Source organism: Schistocerca cancellata, chromosome 4, assembly GCF_023864275.1.
Source record: "Schistocerca cancellata isolate TAMUIC-IGC-003103 chromosome 4, iqSchCanc2.1, whole genome shotgun sequence".
Taxonomy (NCBI): domain Eukaryota; kingdom Metazoa; phylum Arthropoda; class Insecta; order Orthoptera; family Acrididae; genus Schistocerca; species Schistocerca cancellata.
In genome coordinates, this window is record NC_064629.1 from 737,570,996 (window position 1) to 737,576,212 (window position 5,217).

Below are 5,217 nucleotides of genomic sequence, written 5' to 3' on the forward strand. Positions count from 1 at the left end.
CAAAGGATGGCGGGGGTAGCACTGGTCGATAGCTTGTAGGCTGCTCAAGGAGTTAGTACAGAGGAGAAACGACTCGCCAGGGCATGAGCGAATGCGCTCAAGAGCATGAGAAATGGCCACCAGATCTGCAGTGAAAACACTGCATCCATCTGGCAAGGAGTGCTGTTCAGTATGTCGTCCATGAACATACGCAAAGCCAACGTGACCATCAGCCATCGAGTCGTTAGTGTAAACCACTTCACGGTCCCGGTACATGTCAAGAATCGAGAGGACGTGACAGCGGAGAGCCGCGGGGTTAACTGAGTCCTTAGGACCATGTGAAAGGTCCAGGCGATCCTTCAGCCTAAGTGAACATCATGGACGCGTACGTGAATGGACCTCGAGGAGAGGTGGTAATGGGAAGGACCCAGTTCAGCCAGAAGGGACTGCACGTGAACCACAATCGCAAGCCCTGACCTGCGCCGCCGATGCGGGAGATGAACCGCCGTGGTTGGGAAAACGACACGGTAATTCGAATGCGCAGGTTCAAATGGCTCTGAGCACTATAGGACTTAACATCTTAGGTTACCAGTCCCCTAGAAATTAGAACTACTTAAACCTAACTAACCTAAGAACCTCACACACATCCATGCCCGAAGCAGGATTCGAACCTGCGACCGTAGCGGTCGCGCGGTTCCAGACTGAAGCGCCTAGAACCGCTCGGCCACTCCGGCCGGCGAATGAGCAGGAGAACTACGAAAATGAGCAATGTAACTGGTGAGCATTTGTGCACACTTAACCTTCAATGGAGGGACTCCAGCCTCCACCAGGATACTAGTCACTGGACTGGTTCTAGAAGCTCCCATCGCTAGGCAAACGCCACATTGGTGCACTGGGTCGAGTAAACGCAACGCTGAGGGCGCCGCCGAACCGTAAACCAGACTCCCATAATCAAGGCGGGATTGCACAAGGGCTCTGTAGAGCTGCAGCAGTATAGAGCGATCTGCACCCCAGTTGGAGTTCCACAGACAGCAGAGGGCATTGAGGTGCTGCCAGCACTTCCGCTTAAGGTGAGGAAGCCAAGAAAATCTGGCTTCGAAAACCAGTCCTAAGAATCCATATGTCATGAAGGTAAAGTTCTGGTTCTGAATGAACGGTGTGACGCCGACAAAAATGCCTGACACATGACTTTGCGGCTGAAAACTGGAAGCCATGGGCTAGAATGAATGACTGCGCTTTGTGAAAGGCTCCCTGCGGGCACTGCTCAGCTCCAATTGCCCTACAGCTGCTGCTAGACCGTTAATAGCCACCAAAAATAGAGAGACACTCAATACGGAGCCCTGCGGAACGCCATTCTCCTGAATACAGGGGGAACTATGGAAGGCACCGACTTGGACACAGAAAGTACGAAGCGACAGGAAGTTTTGGACAAAAATTGGGAGCGGGACCCAGAGACCCCACTTATAAAATGTGGCAAGGATGTGATGTCGCCAGGTCGTGTCGTATGCTTTACGTAAGCCAAAAAAGACGGTAACCAGATGCTGGCGTCTGGAAAAGGCTGTTCAGATGGCAGACTCGAGGGACACAAGATTATCAGTGGTAGAGCGACCCTGGTGGAAGCCGCCCTGACATAGAGCCAGTAGGCCCCATGACTCCAAGACCCAACCCAACCGCCGATACACCACACGTTCCAGCAGCTTACAAAGATAGTTGGTGAGGCTGATGGGCCAGTAGCTATCAATATCAAGCAGGTTTTGACCGGGTTTGAGCCCTGGAATGATGGTGCTTTCCCTCCACAGTGATGGAAAGACGTCATCGCACCAGATCCGGTTGAAGATGACGAGGGGATGACGCTTGCAGTCGGACGAAAGACGTTTAACCATCTGACTGTGGATCGGATCTGGCCCAGGAGCTGTGTTGGGGCAATGTGCAAGGGCGCGGAGGAGCTCTCACTCTGTAAATGGGGCGTTATAGGGTTCACTGTGCCGTGTAGTGAACGAGAGGGCTTTCCTTTCCATCTGCCATTTTGAGGGTGCGAAAGGCTGGGGGGCGGTAGTTCTCCGATGCAGAGGCTTGGGCAAAGTGCTCGGCAAAGTGCTCAGCAAAGTGCTCGGCAATCACGTCTGCCTCGGCAGATAACACGCCATTGATGTTAATACCAAGGACATCTGTTGGCGTCTGGTACCCAAAAAGACGTCTGATGTTCATCCAGACTTGGAAAGGTGACACATGGCACCCAGTGGTCGACACGTACCTCTCCCAAGACTCCTGTTTCCATCGTTTTATAGGCTGGTAAACGAGGGCATGGAGCTGCTTAAAGGCTATTATGTACTCTAGCGGAGGGTGCCGCTTATGTCGCTGTACAGCTCGCCGACGTTCCTTAATTGCCTCAGCGACTTTCGGCGACCACCAAGGTACTGTCTTTCACTGGGGGCACCCTAAAGAACAAGGGATCGTGTTTTCCGTCGCAGAAACGACCGTCGTAGTGACCCGCTCAACGTCAAAATTGATGGCATCATGGTGGAGGGGGGGGGGGGGGGGGGGCATGACGCCAGGGGCGTGACAGGAAGATGGGGAAGTGATTACTACCACACGGGTTGTCATGTGCTCTCCAGTGGATAGATGGGAGAAGGCCAGGACTGCAAACCGAGAGATCAATGGCCGAATATGTGCCATATGCCACACTGAAATGTGTGGGAGTACCTGTATTTAAGAGGCAAAGGTCGAGTTGTGACAGTAAATTTTCGACCTCCCTACATCGGTGAGTAAGCATGGCGCCACTCCACAAGGGGTTATCAGCATTAAAATATCCCAAAACCAGGAAAAGCTTAGGGAGTTGATCGGCCAGTGCAGCCAATACATTCAGTGGTACTGCACCGTCTGGAGGAAGATATACATTACAGACAGTTATTTCCTGTGTCATCCTTATCCTGACAGCCACAGCTTCAAGAGGGGTTTGAAGGGTCACAGGTTCACTACGTACTGAGTTCAGGACATAGACACAAACCCCTCCTGACACTGTATTGCAGTCGCTATGGTATCTGTAATATCCCTTATAGCCGTGGAGGGCAGGGGTCCGCATCGCTGGGAACCAGGTTTCCTGTAGAGCAATGCAGAAACCAGGTGTAAAGCTGCCATAGCTCAGCCAGGTGGTGGAAAAAACCGCTGCAATTCCACTGGAGGATGATGTGATCATGAGACTGGGAAGGCATGAAACACTCAATGCGGCAGTCTACGCCTCAGGGTCATCTGCTGCCACTAGATGAATACCTGTGCGATCGACATCCATTATGTCTGAGGGCCCAGCGAGAGCTAGGTCCTCAGCGGACACCAGAATCTCCATCTCATCCTCAGACACAGAGCATCTAGGTAGTGGGGATGAGGGTGCCACCGAAGTGCCTTGGTTCTTGGAGGTTGTCCGGCTGGGAGGGCTTCACTGATTCAGTTTCAGGAACTGAGGAGGACCATGAAGCCTTTCAACCAGCTACCTGTGGTTGCTTCAGCCACTGGTGGGTGTCAGCTTTGCCACTGGTAGGAACCTGGGAAGGGAGTGACCCAAAGGATCCCTTCCTGGCGAGAGGAGCCAGAGAAGACTTACACTTCTCCAACTGAGAAGTGGGGACTGACGTCCCTCCTGTTGGTTGAGGGGGGGGGGGGTGCCCCTGAAGAAGGTTGTGCCTGAGCAACAGGGAGAGAAGTACCCCCCACCATCAAGGGGTCATGTGAAGTCTGACAGCTCTGAGAGCCAACTGTACCTGGTGGAACAAAAGATGGTAGAACTGTTGTCGTAGTGGCGGCGTAGGTTGACGTCATATGCACAGGATGCAGCTTCTGGTATTTTCTCTTAGCCTCAGTGTAGGTCAGTCAGTCCAGGATCTTGTATTCCATTATTTTTCTTTCTTTCTGGAGAATCCTGCAGTCTGGCGAGCACGGCGAATGGTGCTCTCCAGAGTTGACACAGAAGGGAGGCGGGGCACAGTGAGTATTGTGTACTGGGATATGAAAGATGTCCACAATCCCGACATGTAACGATGGAAGTTCAGCAGGAAGACACATGGCCGAACTTCCAGCACTTAAAGCACGGCATTGTGGGATGGATATGTGGCTTTACGTCACTGCAGTAAGACTGTCACCTTGACCTTCTCGGGTAATGTGTCACCCCCAAAGGCCAAGATGAAGGCACCGTTGGCAGCCTGATTATTCCTTGGACCCTAGTGGACGCGCCAAACGAAATGGACACATCATCGCTCTAAATTTGCGCGCAGCTCATCATCAGACTGCAACAGAAGGTCCCTGTGAAATATGATACCCTGAACCATATTTAAGCTCTTATGGGGCTTGATGGAAACAGAAACATCCCCCAGCTTGTCACAGGCGATTAGTGCATGTGACTGGGCAGAGGATGCTGTTTTGATCAAGACCGACCCTAACCGCATTTTGGACAAGCCTTCACCTCCCCAGACTTGTCCTCTAAATGCTCCACAAAAAACTGAGGTTTCGTTGACAAGAAAGATTCCCCATCAACTTTTGTACATATGAGGTACCAGAGTGAATAAGCTTTGCTGCCATCCTTAGCCTGGCGTTCCTCCCATGGTGTGGCCAGGAGGGGGGGGGGGACGATTTGTGGTCGTATTTCTTACCATTAAATCTAGACCTTGACCGCTTAGAGACTACTGGTGTTTGGCCAACGGCAAGAGATGACTTACTACGCTTCATGGCGTGTCATCCGCCCTGATGCTACCCACTACGACCAGGGGCCCTCCCACAGGCGCCACCCAGCCGCAGCAAAGGCCACCTGGCAAGAGGGCCATTGCCAGGAGTCCCGATGCCCCAGGGTGATGGGCATCTAATCCTTGGCATACGTGGGGAGTTAACGTCGCAGGCATCAGCAGAGCGATCCCTGTGTGGTCAGGGGACTAGAACCAACAGGGTACATGGCGGCCCCACCACAACGGCCTGGCTACAGTGCTGGATATCAGGCGCAAACAACCAAACAAATCCATTATCATCGTCAGTGCAGAAAACGATACTGTGCAGTGGATGGAGGACAACTAGAGAATGAGCGGAAGTGCAGATCCGCGTCAACGAAGGATCCGAGAGGTCTCAGCACATGATAGCACCATGCACCATGTACCATGTAAGGCGTCCTCCCCCAATTGGTTCTCTCTTCGGGAAAATTTTGAAAAATGGAGGTTAAACCCTAGAGGGGGGGACCATGACAATGGTCGAAATGTGCGA